General features: G+C 39.4%; 2 long non-coding RNA genes across 2 annotated transcripts; one reads left to right on the plus strand and one right to left on the minus strand.

Moving 5' to 3' along the window:
- Positions 1-487: 487 nt before the first annotated feature.
- LOC109422436 (uncharacterized) lies at positions 488-1,749 on the minus strand. The gene is made up of 2 exons (XR_002132994.3): positions 1,227-1,749; positions 488-1,151 (listed from the first exon to the last, which is right to left on the minus strand). It is a non-coding gene; the product is annotated as an uncharacterized LOC109422436 (long non-coding RNA).
- Positions 1,750-4,304: 2,555 nt separating this feature from the next.
- On the plus strand, positions 4,305-5,715 carry LOC134291740 (uncharacterized). The gene is made up of 3 exons (XR_009999261.1): positions 4,305-4,596; positions 4,680-5,287; positions 5,348-5,715. It is a non-coding gene; the product is annotated as an uncharacterized LOC134291740 (long non-coding RNA).
- Positions 5,716-21,270: the final 15,555 nt, after the last annotated feature.

The raw sequence follows: 21,270 nt of genomic DNA on the forward strand, positions 1-21,270 counted from the left end.
TTCACAATATGGCGAATAGGCGGTTAAGTTAGGTTACAATAAAAATTCGGCGTTTTTCTCGAACAAAATTTTCGCAAAACAACAAGTTATGAGGTAGACATATAATTCATTTTCAGCAACAATAACAATAAATCAAATTGTTGCAAAGACGTTCAACCATAATTTTAAAACAAAATTGTAATTATCAATGAAATTGTTGATTTATTGTCCTTTACGTTATAATTAACAGCATGCTGTATTGTTTGATTATATTTTCGGGAATAGAGTATTATAAAGCAAACTACTGCTCTCGAGTAACTGCTTTCACAAGCCAACCATTTTCATAATAATTCACAAAAAATCAAGCTCATTTTACGCTATCTATATAATGTTTGCAAATAAAATTGCTTGTGTAGTTTGAATTATTAAGAAAATTTTTTGATAGTGGAAGCAATTATTGGAATACAGCCGGATGCTTCAGTTTCTTAAGAAAAAAAAAACGAATGAGTTGTAATAAAATATCATTAAAATATTATTTATTTAAATAGTTAGCGTTTGGAAAAGATCTAATCAAACGATAAAAAGCGCCAGGATCTTTCAGCACAAATCAAGCACAAATGGGTTACTTTTCTCCTGAACACCGGACGTCTGCATCCTCCCGACACTGCTTTCCCTCGATTACTCAAGGAATTCGAATCAGCTCCCTGGGAAGCTTGTTTGGCCGTCCGGCAAGAAACAATGTCGGACCGGTTTAACTAACCTTGTTCGAGTCGAAAATATTTCTCTTGATGAATTCCTTCCGGCAGGGCTTGTTGGGCTTCTAGTCGGCGAATACTCCCGGATTGACCTCGACCGACAGTTGCATTTCCTCGTCGTCGTTCGCATACTGAAACTGCCCACTAATCATCACCCCATTCACCAACAGCGGTTTCCTCAAGACCTGCTCAGCACTATCTCGAAAGCAGCTTTCATCGTCTCATCCGGCGGGGTATTGGTGGAACAACACCGGTAGACTCGAATCCTATAGGACGTCGGAACTACCCCCATCACGGTAAAAAGGGTGATGCGGGGGGTGATGTTTGTCTGCGAGGCAGTGCCGTCAACGGTGGTCAATTACTGGATGCCGATGCGTCAGAAGCCGGCGATGATGTTCCGGGGGAAAACTTTTCCGACTGCAGGAAGAAAAGGTTTGTTTTTGTATAAATTAAACCTACGTAAACCATGGTTACATTAGGTAAAATACTTACCGCTAGTAGTGGCACGTTAAGGATCGCATTGGATGCAATATTTGGTCTTAAAACGGGCACAAATTAAATTCCGAGTTGAGTCCGGTATTACTCCAAATTTTGTTTCGTGTGAAAATTTTCACTACAGCAGCTGCAATCAGTTCATCGGTATTTACCTTCTCGCTCCTCGCTTCGCTCACAAACACCGCTGCACGCAACACTTTGTCAAATTGTTCGGCATCAATTACATATATTGAAATGCGCGTGTGTAAGTGTCTTTTCTGAAACAAGCACCAACAATTTGACATAATGTGAATTGATGTTTCCATCATTGGTTGCAAGTTTCCATCTTTATAACTTTCAACAATGTTTGCACAATACACTACATTGTTACACCTTGGTATGGATTACCTAAATTGTGATATGTGGTTGAGTGCTTTGAGTTTTATATCATTTAACACTAAAGCAACTATTTTTCATAGACTAACATTATCAGAGAGAAGAAATTTATTGTTTGGAGTTTAAGACAAATTGTAATTCTCTATGCGGGAGTTGACTTGGGGTCTAAACTAAAAATAAAGGCCGGGGACATAAACTTTCTCTCGGGCAGTTTTTGCCAAATGACCCATTTCTGGTTGTTGACTTCATTAATAATATAGTTACAATTAATATGCAACACAATAGGGGTAGTCACTTAACAGATTTAATTGCTGCGTAAGCCATGATTTTCTGTTTATTTGAAGTGTTTCATGATTTCGTGAATGAAATAATAAAAAATTTCCTTGGTGATTGCATCGTTTAATCAGTTTAATCAGCTTACGCTATTAAGCGAATACCTTTAATAATTTTCAAGCCGTGCCACATTTAAACCCACATTAGTGAGATGGCATTTGCAGATATGCAACATTTTTCATGCGATGCAACAATTCTCATGTTTTGTGCTGTACAACATATGTGTTTTTTGTGTTGTGCAACATTTGTGTTTTTTTTTGTATTGTGCAACATTTGCAATACCGGACGACATTCAAATGACATGAGTATTTTACTAGAAACTTTTTTTAATATCGTGCAACATTTTCAATATCACGTGACATCCAACTTCCGTTGGTATTCTAATACTGGTGATATTTTTCATGCAATGCAACATTTTTAATATCACGTGACATTCAACCCACTTCAATATTCTTATGGAGCATATTAGCATTCTTATGGAAGTGACATTTAACAGTTATGCAACATTTTTCATGCGATGCAACAATTCTCATGTCATTATTTCTCAGGAGATGGCATTTTGCAGCATGCAACATTTTTTTTTTTGCGGTGCAACAATTTTCATGTCATGCAACATTTTTACCATCGCGTGACATTAAACTTGCCGTACTATTTCCCAGCAGGTGGCGTTTCGCCTCGCGTTTTGCAGCATGCAACATTTTTTTTGCTGTGCAACAATTTTCTTATCATGCAACACTTTTAACAACGTGCGACATCAAACCCACATTAGTATTCTACTTGAGGTAACATTTTGCATGTCGTGCAACAAGTTTCATCTCATGCTTCATTTTCCATATCGTGCACATTTTTAATATCGCGTGACATTCAACCTATGCCAATATTCTCATGGAGGAGATATTTTACAGGCATGCGACATTTTTTTGGTTGTGCAACAATTTTCTTATCATGCAACATTTTTTATAACGCGCAACATTAAACCTGCATTTGTATTCAACTAGAGGTAACATTTTGCAGGCATGCAACATTTTTCATCTGATGCAACATTTTCCATGTCGTGCAACAAGTTTCATCTTATGCTTCATTTTCCATATCGTGCACATTTTTAATATCGCGTGACATTCAACCTATGCCAATATTCTCATGGAGGAGATATTTTACAGGCATGCAACATTTTTTTGGTTGTGCAACAATTTTCTTATCATGCAACATTTTTTATAACGCGCAACATTAAACCTGCATTTGTATTCAACTAAAGGTAACATTTTGCAGGCATGCAACATTTTTCATCTGATGCAACATTTTCCATGTCGTGCAACAAGTTTCATCTAATGCTTCATTTTCCATATCGTGCACATTTTTAATATCGCGTTACATTCAACCTATGCTAATATTCTCATGGAGGAGATATTTTACAGGCATGCAACATTTTTTTGGATGTGCAACAATTTTCTTATCATGCAACATTTTTTATAACGCGCAACATTAAACCTGCATTTGTATTCAACTAGAGGTAACATTTTGCAGGCATGCAACATTTTTCTTCTGATGCAACATTTTCCATGTCGTGCAACAAGTTTCATCTTCCATATCGTGCAACATTTTTTAATATCGCGTTACATTCAACCTATGTTAGTATTCTCATAGAGGTGATATTTTACAGGCATGCAACATTTTTTTGGCTGTGCAACAATTTTCTTATCATGCAACATTTTTTATAACGCGCAACATTAAACCTGCATTTGTATTCAACTAGAGGTAGCATTTTGCAGGCATGCAACATTTTTCATCTGATGCAACATTTTCAATGTCGTGCAACAAGTTTCATCTTCCATATCTTGCAACATTTTTTAATATCGCGTTACATTCAACCTATGTTAGTATTCTCATAGAGGTGACATTTTACAGGCATGCAACATTTTTTATGCGATGCAACATATTTGCCGTCGCGCAACATTTTCAGTTGTTGCAACTGGTCGGGCATATGATTTACATGAATAATCGTCTTATCGGTACAAAGTCACTCCATTGTTGAAGTACGGTACAAAAACTGGTTGTTAGATTCACACCAACCAGTAAAAACACGGAAAAATAAAAAAGGTTGTTGGTTGCTGGATGTTATGTCGTTTTCGTTTTTGCGGCGGTGCTACACCGCTTCCTGCTACACTTTTCGCTGAATAAACGAACATTTTCGGTGCAGTTTCATTGGTGTGCGTGTATAAACACCAAAATATTGACATCTTCGCAAACGCTGATTGGTGGACACGGTGTGCACCAGCTACACTCCCGATTTTTTGAGTGCTACACTATCATGCGCGGTGCAGAAAAAGTGCTGCACCGGTGTAGCACGAAAATCAAAAACGAACATTTTGAGCCGATGCACACGGGCGGCGCGTCCACGCAGCGTGCACGCAAGTGCGTCCTGAGTTACACACAATCAAATGGGGTGATGCACACAAGAACGCAACGCTACCGCACCGCAACCGCGCCGCACCGTGTGCGGCACGCAATGTTAACGCATGCCCCACAGGAACGCTGCGGCGACGCAGCGTGAATTCACGCGGCGTCAATTAACGCTCGTGTGCATCGGCTCTTTCGGTGCAAAAGTGCTACACCGGTGTAGCTCCACCGCAAAAACGAAAACGACATTAGATTCACGCAAGTAAGTCTGCTGCCGTTGGTAAGGCAAATTTTGATTATTATTTGTATCAGTTTTATAGTTATAATTTATATTCCACAAACCAGCCATCATTTCCGGATCGGAATCGAACCACACCTTTCTGACGCGGATTCGCCGTTACCAAGAAAATCTGGACTCGGTCAAGGCATACATCTATATCCAGGATATTTTTTAACGGAGGAGGACTGGATAATCAGGTGGACACAAGGATGGACACCACCCTGTGAACAGAGTACATGCAGTAGTATGATTGGCGGGAGTCAAGTTGTTCGAAAGCAACGGATCCGTCGTCCACTGCGGACCAGGAAACGGATAGCAACAGGGTCACTGCAACTGTTTTGAATTCGTCCGGGAACGGTCAATGATCTTCTCGCCCAGCAGATAATCTACTGTTGCAGCGCCTGCATAATGTCATAACGGAAGAGGAAAGTGCAGTGCTAAATTCAAAGAACACCATCAACGATATCAATATCTCGTCAGTTAAAAAAAAGTGTTTCCAAGCGGAGTGGCGCCCAACCCTAAACTACCCCTCAAATTAACATTCTTCCGCCGCACTACTGGTGAACCTGTGCGAGAATCGAAGTTGCCCATATGTCCGAACGTAAATGATCCGGAATTGGTGTTTATAAAATCACAGCGTAAAAAAACAATGGATTTCACTCGCGGTAATAATGTAAGTGTTTGATAGCAAAGGGAAACAATATATATTAATTGTTTTAATCTTGATTTCTAGCGATTCTAGCAACGTAGGTAGGAGAGGTTCGCAACTGAAACTGTTTATATGTGATTTCACAGGATAATATTACATTTTATTTTATAATGATTCAATGTGTGATAAAAATAAATTATGAAAATAAATTGATTCTGCATTTTTTGCATTATAAAGAAGAAAAACACACATTCTTAACATCCAAGTTTCTTGATATATTGAGATTTTATTTTAGTCTACTGAAAATTGTGTTCTGTGTCTTGTGTAGGTTAGTTATTAATACAAAATAAATATAAGATTTAGAGGGCGTTTGTCATCTAACAATCGGATCTTTTTTTTTGGCATAACGTCCCTATTGGGACAAAGCCTGCTTCTCAGTGTTCTAAGCACTTTCACAGTTTTTAGCTGAGAACTTCCTCTGCCAATGACCGAATTTCATGTGTATATCGTATGGCAGGTACAAAGATACTTAATGCCTAAGGAAGTCAATGAAACGTCCATTCGAAAAGTTCCTTATTGTAGTGGCAAGTCCACTCGGTAAAAGAGCCGAACCCTCCTAAAGGGTTCTCAAGCTGAATTGAGTGAAGATGACTGTATATTGTTGGAAATAAAGTTCAGTTTAGATTTGACTACAGACGTACTCGGTCCCTTTATCATGCGTGAAAGAATGTCTCCGAATACTACATTCGTGAATGTTACAGTTGTCGACGAGGAGAAAATGTATTTGTACTGTAGGTACTGTGCCTTTCACGGCCGCCGGTGATTGCTCACTTTTGGCGTGAATTTTTCGGTATGTGCATGTATTGTTTGGTGATAAGCGTGCTGTAGTGTTTTTTTTATATTGTGCATCTCCCAACGCTATATTGTGTATTTTTGGGGTGCTTTTTATCGTGTAATTGGAATGTCGATGTTTTTTTTGTTCGTACTTTTCACGACCGTTTTTTTTCCTGCTTTTGGCGTGATTTTTCTGGTTAACATCGTTTTTAGTGAGTGTTGTTCAGCATTTCTGTTAACCGTTTTTTGTGCGAATGATTCATAAAAAAAACTACTATTGTAGTGATTTTTAACTTGTGTTGTGACTCGACATTTTGGCGCTTATCGTTTTGCTTTTTTGTGAAAAAGGAGATATATTTCAATTTGTGCTGTGTGTTTCACAACCGCTGGTAATTACTGCTTTTGGCGTGATTTTTCCGGTACAAATTTGATTATTACGAAAAGCGTGCTAGTGATTTTTTGCGTATTTTTTGTGGTAGTGCATCGGTCACTTTTGATTGTATTTTTTTTCACGACCCCGGTATTAATTATACTTTTGGCGTGATTTAGTCGACCTTTCGTGGCAATTTCTGCAAACTGTTGTGCATTAAATTAAAATAGATTTTTTTTTCTTTTTTGGTATCGCACGGCGCTTGAACCGCTTTTTACCATTTATTTTGTTGCTAACCATTTTGTATTTTTAGAAAGAGAAACGTACTTTTGTGTATTGGTACGATTTCAATGGTCAATAGCATTATCGGACTATTTGTTGTCCTCTATTTTTACGCCGCCTTTTTGGGTACACTTTGTATTGAATACCATTTTCATTTCATCTCCATCTTATAGGAGAGAGGATCGCAACCACATTAACATTGTTGCATTGTTTGTATGCAGAGGTTGGCAACACAGCTGTGCCACGATTACTGTATCAACTGGGTGGTAAAATGAATTGCGCTTGTGTTCAGATTTTAGTACAATCTGACATTTTGCTTGCAAAAAAAAGAAAGTGCATTTCGTGCATGCTGCACAGTGTTTTGGATCTGGTGCATTTTATAGTGATTGCTGACTATTGCTTCGAACGGCGGTTTTGCATGTGGATAGATACGAGCCCATTGCATTATGACTGCAAAACACATCTGCAACGGAAGAGGCAGCTTTTGTGGTATGTTGCTGTAAACGAATCGAGCGCATTGGAAGTTTTCGTCTATTTGCTGGAGGAGCTGTTAATGAGATTTGGATGAGGATTACTGTTCCGCTGCAGTTTTTTAGTTCGTGACTGATGGTTTCAGAATGGTGCTTGGACTACCTACCATGAATGCAGAATCGGATACTGAGGATGAATTAACCAATAGTGAAGAATGCACGGTGGAAGATGTGCAACCTCATCTCAATAGTGTGCAGATGTTTCAGGAAAAAGAATTTGTACTATGTTATAGTGATTGTATTAGGAAAAGAAAATTGCATGAATATGTTGCTGTAAATAATTCAGCGAATAATCTGCTATCCAGATCTCGAATTCAAAACATTCATTCGAAATGTATGTTACGGCAATTTGTAGAATATGTCTCAGTAAATTTACTGTCTTGTGTTTTATAAAATTAATCAAAACAAAATTGATTGTATATAGTTCCAAGTTAAGGGGAAAGGACTGTAGTGGCAAGTCCACTCGGTAAAAGAGCCGAACCCTCCTAAAGGGTTCTCAAGCTGAATTGAGTGAAGATGACTGTATATTGTTGGAAATAAAGTTCAGTTTAGATTTGACTACAGACGTACTCGGTCCCTTTATCATGCGTGAAAGAATGTCTCCGAATACTACATTCGTGAATGTTACACTTATGAGCTTATTTTGAATCAATTTTGATTTATTTCAGTTTGAATTGCTTTTATCATTATGTTATCACTATTTTGAATGAAAAAGGAACTAGATAGTGCGTAATTCAATGCAATGTATATTTTGTGACATGCTGCTACACATATTCTTTCTTCCAGAATTTCCATACCGAGAGATGTCTTTGGGATTCCAGAGAAGTTTTTTTTATCTGTATTAACGATATTTTTAGCCCCGGCTAGTTTTGAAATTTCTCGATTGATTCCTTCTGGAACTCCTCATAGGTTTCCAGACAGTTTTTTTTACATGTTTTAACAGTTAATTTCCTTAAGAATTTCCCCACGGTTTTCTTTGATCAATAATCCAAAAGAACTTTTTGGGAACTAGTTATTTCAGAAACTCCTACGGCAATTTTTCGGTTTCCAAGATTTTTTTCGTTCTTTCGTCGATCTGCAGGCATTCCTCCAAAGATACATTTCGAGACTAGCTTCACAGATTCCCTCAAGATATGATAAAATACCTTGTTAATTTCTTCAGTTGGGGTGACTCTGTCCATCGTTGTCATAATAGCGTGAATTAATTTTAAAAAAATATCGTACCACCTAATGAAGGGTTTCAAAACGTTAGTCGGTAATATATCTAAATTTGCTTGACAAAATATAAAAACTATCGTTTCTCTCTGTTTTCAATACCAAATCGCTTGCGCCAACATTAGGCACACTGTTTCTATTATGGAGGTAAAATCTAATTTTGGTTCCTAATGTTGTGGTATCCCATTGAATTCATAATGAATTTTGGATGATAGGAACACTACCGCAACAAGAGGAACACAGCAGTAAAAGTATTAGTGAAAATACTTTTCTTAAATAGGTTTTTGGATAAAGCTTATGCATACAAATGGTGCAGATTTATAACAATTCTTAACACAAATAAATTTTTCAAAATAATTTAAACAAATTCATCAGAATATTTCCAATAGTTTTCCGTAAAAACTGTGATCAACCGACAACAATTCTTAACACAAGTAAATTCTCAAAAAATAATTTCAAAAATTAATCAGAACTGCTCCAAAGAGTTCCATAAGAACTGTGATCTTACGACGACAATTCTTACCACAAATATTTTTTTTTTAATAATTTCAATAATTAATCAGTACTTAAGTTACATAAGAACTGTGATCCTTCGACAACAATTCTTAACACAAATTTTAAAAAATAATTTCAGTTAATTAATCCGAATAGCTCTAAGGAGTTATACACACATCATTGTCATTGTCATACATACAATTCTTAACACATAAATTTTCAAAAATGATTTTTAAAATTTATCAGAACTGCTAAAAGGGTTTCCATAAGAACTGTGGTCTAACGACAACAGTTCTTAACACGAATAAATTTTCAAAAATAATTTCAATAAATTAATCAGAACTGCTCCAAAGATTTCAATAAGAACTGTGGTCTTAAGGTGAAGATATGACGAAGCCACAGCTCAAATTTGCAAAAACACAAATCTGAAGAACCGAATGTCGTATTGCGCTGAAAAGTTGATCGATTGGTCACCACCAGCTGTGGCTTCGTCATATCTTCACCTTAAGACAACAATTCTTAACACATATAAATTTTAAAAAATAATTTTAATAAATTAATCAGAACTTCTCCAAGGAGTTCCATAAGAAATGTAATCTTACGACAACAGTTCTTAATAACACAAATAATGTTTTAAAAAATAATTTTTAAAATTAATCAAAACTGCTACAAGGAATTCCAACACAAATAAATTTTAAAAATTAATTTCAATAAATTCATCAGAACCGCTCCCAAGAGTTCCATAAGAACAGTGATCAAACGACAATAATTCTTAACACAAATAAATTTTCAAAAATTAATCAGAACTGCTCCAAGGAGTTCCATAACAACTGTGATCTTACGACAACAATTCTAACCACAAATACATTTATAAAAATAATTTCAATAAATTAATCAGAACTTCTCCAAGGATTTCCATAAGAACTGTGATCTTAAGACAACAATTCTTACCACAAATAAATTTTCAAAAATAATTTCAGTAAATTAATCTGAATCGCTCTAAGGAGTTCCTTTACAATTCTTAGCATATATAAATTTTCAAAAATTATTTCAAAAAATTATCAGAACTGCTGCAAGGATTTCCATAAAAACTGTGGTCTTAAGACAACAATTTTCAACACAAATAAATTTTTAAAAATAATTTTAATAAATTCATCAGAAGTTTTCCAAGGATTTTCCATAAAAACTGTGATCTTCGTTCATTACTCTACAGATTCTTTCAGGAATTCCTTAACAATTTATAAGGGTATACCATCAGAAATTTATTCACAGCTTCTTCCGGGATTTTCTTTTCATATTTTTCGGAATTTCGTCTAGGGATTCCTTCATGCCTCCTTTGATCTTTTTTATTCATAGATCCATTTAAGAATTTTTTGAAAACATTCTTCGTTTAATCTTCCAGAAATTGTTCCGGGAATGTCGTTCATTCTTCCAGAGATTCCTACGGAAATTTCTACAGTTTCCTAAAGAAATTCCACCAGATTTTCTCAGGAATTTCTCCAGAGATTAATTTGAGAATTATTACAAAGTATCCTTCAAGAATTTCTCAAGAAAGTGCTTTGTTTATTTATCCAGAAATGTATTTGAAAATTTATTTAAAGGTTTCTGAGTGAATTCCCTCACAGACTCCTTCGTTCAATTTGCCAGATGTTCTTTTGTAAATTCTCTAGGATTTGTTCCGAAAATTCCTCTGTGGATAAGCTTTATTTTAGAATTTTCACACAAACTACTTCTTATTTTCCTCCAGAGAGTATTTCAAGATTTTTTTTAGCTATTCCAACTATTTTTCAACTATTCCAAGTCTCATGAGACTTATATTCGAAAATTGAGGGGGTTAGAAGCAGAGGGGTGTAAGTGACAAAAACTCACTTTCGAGTAAATGAGGTTTAATATTTTTCACCAATTTTTCATCCCATATAAAAATCCTTCAAAATTTCGCAGATATTTCGGGAATTCTACAAGTTTCTCGAGATACATTTTCAGAAATAACCCCAGAAAATTATTTATAAAGTTGCTTAAAGAAGTTCTAAGTAAATTTCTTCTTAAATAATTTCAAAAACTCGTGCTTCAAGATTTTCCCCACATTTTTTTTCTGTATTGAGAATTTCTACAGAGATTTGTTTTATTTAATTCATTCACAGGATTCTACAAGATTTTCTCCATAAATTCTTTTATTCATGCTTAAGGAAATTTCTTTCTCGCAGTGATTGCTACAAAACTTACTCTGGATATCACTTCTGAAATTTCTGCAGAAATTCCATAGGAACTTACTCCAGAGAAACCTACGGGACTAAACACAGAAATTATTTCAGAAATTTGTTCACAGATGCATTTATGTTTTTTTTTTTTATGCAGATTACCTTGTTTTTTTCTTCCAGAGATTCTTTCGAAAATTTCTGCGGAGATTATTTTTGAGAATTTTCTCATGATTTTTTTGTTTTTTTTTTGCATTTTTTTAATCCTCCAGAGATTATTTTGGAAATTCCTTACAATATTCCATTGCAAGTTTATTCAGAGGTTCTTTCGAAATTTTCTGCAGATGTTTTGAGAACTCGTGCAGAAAAGACATTTCTCCAGAGCTTCGTTCATGCCTCCAGATATTTTTTTTGTAGATTCCAACTGGATTGCTCCAGGAATTGTTTCAAGATTTTCCCAAAAAACATTTTTTTCTTCAGAAATTGTTTTGTACACGTATCTACACATTTTTGAAAGAATTGATCCAGAGATTCCTCCGATCATTTTTCCATATATTCTATGGATATGATTTAAAAAGTGTATATTCTGGAGTAATTTCCTTAAGAATTTTCGAAGTAATATTGGATAATATTCTCTCGAGAAATTGTTACCGTTTGTAACAGTAAGTCTGTGTATTTGTGTTAATTTGTTTATTCTATTGTTAAAAAAATATATACATTGCATGTTTCCGTGTTATTTATTCAAAAATTAAAATTAGCCAAATGCCATAAAAATACCCCTACACGTATTCATACAAATTCACCACACTACAATAAAAGCACCCATAACTATAGTTCAGTGGAAAAGGAGAATTAAAAGGGAAAAAGCGAAAAGGAGAAGATGGCTATTGAAAGATAGAGGGACGAGGTAGCGTTAAAGGAATGATTCGGTCTATTTCTCGAGACGACTTCATTCGAAAGAGACGTTAGAAACACTGAATTATAAGAAAAGTTAGTTGGAAGTTGAAAGTTACCAAATTCTTTTAGAGTGAAACGTGGAGAATCAGGACCCGTTGGTTTTTACCCTGAATCCGCTTTTGTCCGGTGTTACGGATAGAGCCGGTGACCCGGAGTTCCCAGACGTGCTGAAGTGGCCCGCAGAGCTCGGCCGACGCGACATACCGTCGGGCTCGCTGAGAGTCCCGCTACCGTAAGGCTCCACAACGAAGCTCCAGTGGACATAACCTCATTGTGTCCCCACGCCGAACATTACTCCGAGTTTAGTGCGAATTCGGACCTCACGGAATTCTACCGAAACCCTTCTACGCCAGGCAACCGCCGTTGTCGCTGGTCCAAACCCCCCCCCCCCCCCCCCCCCCCCCGATCGAGACCAGTACCCACCAAGAGCTCCCGCCAATTCTCCAGCAGTTCCCGGCCGGCCTATAGGTATTTATTAAGAACTACAGAACACACACACACACACACCCACACAGACTTGTAAATGCTAGGACAATAAAACTGTAAAATTATAAATCACCAGCTTTTTTCCATTACACCCACATATCCGAGGTCTGATTAGCCGACTAGATTCCACTCCAGTCGACCTTGAGACCAGAGAGGTGCTCCAGATCGCGCTAGCCAGGAAAAGAGGTTGTTGTAGAACCCGGCCTCATACGACAAGCCGTTGCTCTGCCAAGCTTGCCGAGGTCTATTGTCCTGGTAGCACGTGTGCTACCCTACCTACCAGTAACAAATGGCGCCCAATTAAATCAATCGAAAAGCTAATCTGATCTCAAAAAATAATTGGCATTATTTTTTTCACACGGAGAGTAGGAGAGACAAATTTAACAAATTTACAGCAGTACACGGTAACTAATCCCATACTTCTGATATAACGGATCCTCTCAGAAGCGGCTTACTAGTGCGCGTACGTTTTCTGAAGAGAGCATTCGAGCAGTTATTTGGTGAATGAATGAACGAGTGAACGAAGTTTGAACAAGTGCGGTGCGATTAGAGCATTTAGAAACGGGTCTTGATTCGATGAGTTACTAGGAACAAATTTTGCTTACTGATTGAACGCTACTCAGTGATTGCGATATTACCCCGCTAGTGCGGTGGCTTAGAATAACAAATTTTCATTTTCTTTATTGATCGGTTATGATAGCTCAAGATGGATCTAAGTACACAGTACCATAGAATGGACGTGTCCCATTTGAGCATAGATGAAGTAGAATATGAACTTTTCATTCGGAAAATTTCGTACAATTTGAATGAGCACGAGAGCATAAAGCGTCGTAAGTTGAAGGACCAGTTGAAGAAGGAGAGAGCGTCGAATAATCCAGTCTGGTTAGGCGGTGGTACGTCGTCGACCACACCCGATGAACTCCGAGTGATTTTCTCCAAATTGATTACGATCGGTAGCCTGCTAGAAAGTCCCAAATTGGATGCTAGAAATAGGGAAAAATTGTACACGCGATTAGTGCATTACAGAGTGCGAATCTCACGATTACACTCAGCGTCGGACTCTCACAAGTTCGTAGCAGAGATAGCGAGACTAGAAAAAGAGGTGAATCACATTTGCAAGCAACATTTCGCGGATTTAGTACCGGTGAGCGAGGGAGAAGATGTCGAGGTGCAACTCACGAAGGCGTTAGAAGATGTTAGGACCGAGATCGAGGATCTGAATCAATCGATCGCTCCGGTTGAGCCCGACGAGGCTCAGAGTAACGAACGTAGGAATTTTTTAATTGCGGAGAAAGAGAAGGAGTTGCACTCGTCCGTCAGACGTACGGAAGAAATATTAGGTCAATTAACAAATTATGAGAATGGACAGGTGGATGATCTGCCAAATCTGTTGAAGGCGTTCAAAGATTTTGTAGTGCAGACTTCCGAAATGGATCAGAGACGTCGTCAGAAAGAAATAGAAAGGGAACAACAGAAAATGAAGGAGGCAGAACAGCACCTTCAGAATAAAGTTAGGCTTGAGAAATTGTTAGCTAGCTTGAATGAAAACCTGAAGAGTGATGCAGTTGCGAAGAAATCTTCCGGTGATCCGTTGCCGTCTGCTTCTGTAGCTTCAGTGGAACCGCGTAATCCTGAAAAAGTAAGATTCGAGACAGGTAGATCAAGTTCATTTCAAAAGGAATTAGTTAGCGAGAAGGTGAGCTCCTCTACGGAGAGCTCCGTCGTCAGCGTAGAACCCCCGCGTAGTAAAACCAAGAAACCGCGATCACGATCATCTCATGCTCCAGGAACTAAGTCCAGCCACAAGCGTGCGTCAGAGAGGAAGGGTAGGAGGAAGTACGAAAGTACCGATTCAGTCTCCGAGAGTGAGAGTTCCAGATCCACGACGAGTAATAGTAGTAGTAGGTCATCGTTGAAGTCGAGCTCCGAGAGCTCTTCTGATCACCGACGACACCGTAGAAGGAAGGCAAAGAGGGGAAGGTCTAGGTCGACGAGAAGAGTCCCAATCTCCGAATGGAGGTTGAAATACGATGGTAGAGATGAGGGTAGGAAGCTTTCCGAGTTTCTCAAGGAGATAAAAATGAGAGCTCGTGCCGAGGATGTGAGTGAGAGGGAGCTCTTCCGATCTGCAATACACCTGTTTGCAGGTAGAGCTAGAGATTGGTTTCTCGACGGTTACGAGAACCGAGATTTTAGAAATTGGTCTCAGTTGAAACGAGAGTTAAAAAGAGAATTTTTGCCTCCAGACCTGGACTTCCAACTGGAAATCCAAGCGACAAACCGTCGCCAAGGTCGAGGTGAGAGATTTGTGGAATATTTTCACGAAATGCAGAAGCTTTTCCATTCCATGACAAAGCCCATTTCAGAACGTCGCAAATTCGACATTATTTGGCGGAATATGCGACATGAGTATAAAAATGCGATGACTGGTGCAAACATTCGTAGTTTGTCCAAGCTCAAACGTTTTGGTCGTACGGTAGACGAAAATAACTGGTATTTGTACCAGCGATCTTCTGACACCCATAAGTCACGAAATCCTCAGGTGAACGAAATTTCTGGGTCCAAAGATCGATCCAAAAAGAAGTCATCTTCAGGACACACTTCGACTAGAGTATTTCAGAATTCGAAATTCGCCACTAACAAACCAAATAAAAGTGAGTCTGAGAAGTCGCGTCAACCAGAACCTGTTAAGGAGGATCGGCAGAAGCAAAATCCTTCCGCGGTACAGGTCGAACCGACTAGAGAACCACTGAAAATTTCACCTGATCAGTATAAACGACCACCTATTGGTGTGTGTTATAATTGCCGTCAATCAGGGCATCACTACAGCGAATGTAAGGAGAGGCTACAAAAATTCTGCCGAGTTTGTGGTTTCTGCAATGTGTTCACTAGTGCCTGTCCAGTCTGCTCAAAAAACGCGGAGAATTCAGCTTGAGAGGGCAAGCTGAATGTCTTCAGGGAAATCCCTCTGATGCAGATGTTTTGCTGAACTTGCGAGAAAATGGCTTAATTCCTTTCGCCGAAACCGATTCGTATGAATCACCAGAGTTAAACGAGCTCTTCATTTACAACGATGGAGATGCACGGCCTTTCGTAAAAATCCAAATACTGGGAAGGGAAATTATTGGCTTGCTCGACAGCGGCGCGGAACGTTCTGTGTTAGGCAGAGGAGCAGAAAAACTTTTACAGTCTCTCAAAATCACGATCAAACCCTCGACTACCACACTAGTAAATGCAGCAGGCAATAGCATCCCCGTTATTGGCTGTGTAGATTTACCTGTTTACTTCGACAACCAAGTCAAAATTATTCCCATGATAGTGGCACCAAAACTAAACCGACGATTGATTTTAGGAGCGGGAGATTTTTGGAGAGCTTTCAATATTCGTCCCACGGTCCAGACGACTGTGGAAGTAGACGAGATTGAGCAGCCCGAGACCGAACTCATTTTAACCGATCAGCAGATCAATGATCTCGAGAAGGTTAAAAAGATGTTCAAAGTTGCAGTAGAGGGAGAGTATCTCGACACTACACCTCTAATAACTCACCAAATCGAGTTCAAAGATGAGTTTCAGAACTCGCCACCCATACGCATAAACCCGTATCCCACGTCTCCCCAAATGCAATCAAAAATTAATACCGAACTGGACAAACTCATTTCTCAACAGGTAGTTGAACGAAGTCACAGCGATTGGTCACTTAGTACGGTACCAGTCGTGAAACCTAACGGTGAGGTAAGGCTATGTCTGGATGCTCGTCGTTTGAACGAGCGTACACAGCGCGATGCGTACCCACTACCCCACCAGGACCGTATATTGAGTCGTTTGGGAAAGTGTAGGTATTTGTCGACTATCGATCTCACGAAAGCTTTTCTGCAAATATCACTCGAACCCAAATCACGGAAATATACGGCTTTCTCGGTGCTGGGTAGGGGACTGTATCAGTTTACCCGATTACCCTTCGGTCTCATCAATAGTCCTGCGACCCTCTCTAGGCTGATGGACGAAGTACTAGGGTACGGAGAACTTGAGCCGGAAGTATTCGTTTACTTGGATGACGTCGTTATCGTAAGCGAAACTTTCGAGGGTCATCTCAAAAGTTTACGAGAAGTGGCACGTCGTCTCAAGAACGCGAACTTGTCGGTTAACTTAGAAAAATCCAAGTTTTGCCTCAACGAACTCCCTTATCTTGGCTATTTACTTACCCCTGATGGCTTAAAACCCAATCCCGAACGCATAGAGGCGATCGTTAATTACGAGCGGCCCACCTCAATTCGCGCCCTTCGACGCTACTTGGGGATGGCGAATTATTACCGCCGTTTTATTAGCAATTTCAGTGAGATTACTGCGCCCCTCACCAATTTGCTTCGTAAACAGCCAAAGACCATCGTATGGAACGAGCAAGCAGAAAAAGCATTCGTTTCTATTAAAGAATGTCTGATAGCTGCTCCAGTTCTATGCAACCCTGATTTCTCTCGACCATTTCAAATTCAGAGCGACGCGAGCGATACTGCGATAGCGGCAATACTGACGCAGCAGTATGCTGAAGGAGAAAAGATCGTCGCATACTTTTCACAGAAGCTCACGCCCGCGCAGCAGGCGTACGCAGCTTCGGAGAAAGAGGGACTAGCTGTTCTATCCGCTATCCAAAAATTTAGACCCTACATCGAAGGGACTCACTTCGTTGTGGTGACTGATGCATCAGCTCTCACCTACATCATGCGCGGAAAGTGGCGTACCTCATCGCGTTTAAGCCGATGGAGTATCGAGCTGCAAAGCTACGACCTCGAAATAAAGCATCGCCGAGGAAAAGACAACATCATTCCCGATGCGTTATCAAGAGCTGTCGAGAGCATCGAGATCGAGGACTCAGGAGATCCCTGGTACTCGGATCTAGTGATCAAAGTAAGAGAGTCCCCTGAGGACAATCTCGATTACAAAATCGAAGACGGGAAGCTCTTTAAACTCGTGCCAACTAAAACCGATGTTTTAGACTACACACACCAATGGAAACTGTGTGTACCCCTAGATTTGCGTGGCCAAGTTTTGAAGCAAGAGCACGACGATGCCTTACACGTCGGGTTCGAGAAAACTTTAGACCGGGTAAGAAAATTATATTTCTGGCCGAAAATGTCTGCGTCGGTCCAGAAACATGTCCAGCAATGTCGGCTATGCAAGGAAACGAAACCGGCCAATGTTTCGCAGCACCCAGAAATGGGGAAACCTAGACTTGTCACCAAACCATTTCAGATTTTGTCCATTGATTTTATTCAATCATTGCCCAGAAGTCGATCTGGCAATGCACACCTCTTAGTTCTTCTCGATTTGTATTCGAAGTGGACTGTGTTAGTACCCGTTCGAAAAATTTCAACCAGTCTAACAATCAAAATTCTTGAGGAACAGTGGTTCCGACGATTTTCGGTTCCCGAAATCCTTATTTCAGATAACGCCTCTAGCTTCGTCAGCCACAAATTCAAAGGTTTTCTTGAGCGGTACCAGGTAAAACACTGGACGAATGCTCGACACCACAGTCAAGCCAATCCTGTGGAAAGGCTTAACCGTAGTATCAATGCCTGTATCAGAACATACGTGAAAACGGACCAGAGGTTGTGGGACACACGAATATCAGAGGTAGAGCATGTGATAAACAATACTCTACACTCATCAACCGGTTTCACACCATACAAAATTGTTTTTGGTCACGAAATAGTCTCGTCTGGTGACCAACACATCCGAGAGGTAGACGCGAGAGATTTGTCACCCGAAGCACGAATTGAGCAAAAGCAAGCGGTCGATAGCAAGCTCGCGGATATTGTTCGTCGAAATCTCTAAAAGGCACATGAACACAGTCGTCGAAATTATAATCTTCGGTACAATAAACCGTCGCCGGTGTACCAAGTCGGTCAGCAAGTCTATCGTCGAAACTTCACTCAGTCATCCGCCGCGGATTCCTACAACGCTAAATTAGGACCCACTTACGTGTCTTGTACCGTAGTCTCGCGTAGAGGTACGAACTCCTACGAGTTAGCTGATGGTCAGGGGAAGATCGTTGGTATCTTCTCCGCTGCAGATCTTAAGCCAGGAGTCGCAGAGTCTGAATAGGTTGTATAGTCCATGTCTAGGTCATAGGTGTAGTCAGGTCTGTTTTGTAAATACATGTTTACAGGTTATAGGTTATCACTCGTCATATTTCTGTTGTCCTCGATAAGCAGATGATTCGTTTCGGTACATTGTCTGTTCATTTTTGTAAATTGTCGATCGATCGCTAAAAATAAACAAAGTGTAGAGAGAGAAATGTTAGGTAGAGTCTCAGGCTTGCGTGTTAGGTGTTTGTGTAGATGTTTTTTTCCATAGCCCCCCCAATAAATTCCAACTACCGCCATTGCCATCTAAAAGAGTAGCGTGCTCATTGAGATTGTCGGAATGATAAGAGTGATTAAAACTGCTAAATGCAGACATATTCAATGTGCAAAGTAGCAATTTTAACCGGTTTAGCTCCGCACTCGATTAGAAAGCACTGTTGGTGGATTTTTGTCCGGAATAGACCACTAAATTTGCACAATTAAGCCCAAAATTCAGCAACAACACTTGGCACTGCGATCCACACGAAGCTATTTGAGAAGCAAATGGCTATTGTGTAGCTTGAGAGATGCTCTATCAGTAAGCGAAACCGAGAAAGGTATAGGTTGAATTTCTTGCAGTTTAAGAACAATACACCCTCAAAAGCAGTAGGGTAGAAACGCGTAAAATGGTACTTGTTCGAGTTTCAGGAACGAGTTCACTATTTTGTTGAATTTCAAAACGTTCATACGTTCAGAATGCTACTTTCAGAATAGTCGGTAAACATGAAAGGTGTTGTCCCATACCTGGGCCTAATTTGTAGGTAAAGTTTAAATGAAAATAAACTTTATCTTTGATAAAGTTTATTTTCTAGAGGGAGTATGTGGTAGTGTTACCGTTTGTAACAGTAAGTCTGTGTATTTGTGTTAATTTGTTTATTCTATTGTTAAAAAAATATATACATTGCATGTTTCCGTGTTATTTATTCAAAAATTAAAATTAGCCAAATGCCATAAAAATACCCCTACACGTATTCATACAAATTCACCACACTACAATAAAAGCACCCATAACTATAGTTCAGTGGAAAAGGAGAATTAAAAGGGAAAAAGCGAAAAGGAGAAGATGGCTATTGAAAGATAGAGGGACGAGGTAGCGTTAAAGGAATGATTCGGTCTATTTCTCGAGACGACTTCATTCGAAAGAGACGTTAGAAACACTGAATTATAAGAAAAGTTAGTTGGAAGTTGAAAGTTACCAAATTCTTTTAGAGTGAAACGTGGAGAATCAGGACCCGTTGGTTTTTACCCTGAATCCGCTTTTGTCCGGTGTTACGGATAGAGCCGGTGACCCGGAGTTCCCAGACGTGCTGAAGTGGCCCGCAGAGCTCGGCCGACGCGACATACCGTCGGGCTCGCTGAGAGTCCCGCTACCGTAAGGCTCCACAACGAAGCTCCAGTGGACATAACCTCATTGTGTCCCCACGCCGAACATTACTCCGAGTTTAGTGCGAATTCGGACCTCACGGAATTCTACCGAAACCCTTCTACGCCAGGCAACCGCCGTTGTCGCTGGTCCAAAACCCCCCCCCCCCCCCCCCCCCCCGATCGAGACCAGTACCCACCAAGAGCTCCCGCCAATTCTCCAGCAGTTCCCGGCCGGCCTATAGGTATTTATTAAGAACTACAGAACACACACACACACACACCCACACAGACTTGTAAATGCTAGGACAATAAAACTGTAAAATTATAAATCACCAGCTTTTTTCCATTACACCCACATATCCGAGGTCTGATTAGCCGACTAGATTCCACTCCAGCCGACCTTGAGACCAGAGAGGTGCTCCAGATCGCGCTAGCCAGGAAAAGAGGTTGTTGTAGAACCCGGCCTCATACGACAAGCCGTTGCTCTGCCAAGCTTGCCGAGGTCTTTTGTCCTGGTAGCACGTGTGCTACCCTACCTAACAGTAACAAAATTTGTGGAGTAATTCCAAAAATATCTAAGAAGGAAATCATAAAGGACCACTGCATAAAAATTTGAAGCAATATTGAAATTAATAACTACAATAATTTTTGGGGAAATGAAAGAAGGGAAAATTGAAGAAGGAAGCTGTGGACGAAATTTATAAATAATCTCCAGAGGAATTCTAGAAAAAAATCTTTTGAGGAACTCACCGAAGAAATCCTGGAGAAATGTCCAACATAATCTGGGGAAGAATTAATGGAGGAACCTCTGGAAAAATCTATAGGTATAACTGGAGAAATAAACAAGGCTTTTTATTTAAAATAGAGCAATGCGGATACGTAAAAAAATCTGGGGAAATACGCCCAAAAAATGGTCACAGGAATTTCTGATGGAGTTCTCGAAAAGTTTTTTTTTTTGATAAATGAACAGAGGAATCCGTTGAAAAATACTTAAAGGAAGTAGGTATCTATGAAAAAAATCTATAGAATTCTTCAAAGAAATTGTAATGTAACCTATTCAAAAACTAACGAAGGAATAAGTGGAGGAATACTAAAGAAAATAAAAAGGCTAATGATGTGCTGGAGTAAATCCGGTTCCGGATTTGGATTCAGCAGCCCA

Source organism: Aedes albopictus, chromosome 3 (genome assembly GCF_035046485.1).
Source record: "Aedes albopictus strain Foshan chromosome 3, AalbF5, whole genome shotgun sequence".
NCBI classification, from domain to species: domain Eukaryota; kingdom Metazoa; phylum Arthropoda; class Insecta; order Diptera; family Culicidae; genus Aedes; species Aedes albopictus.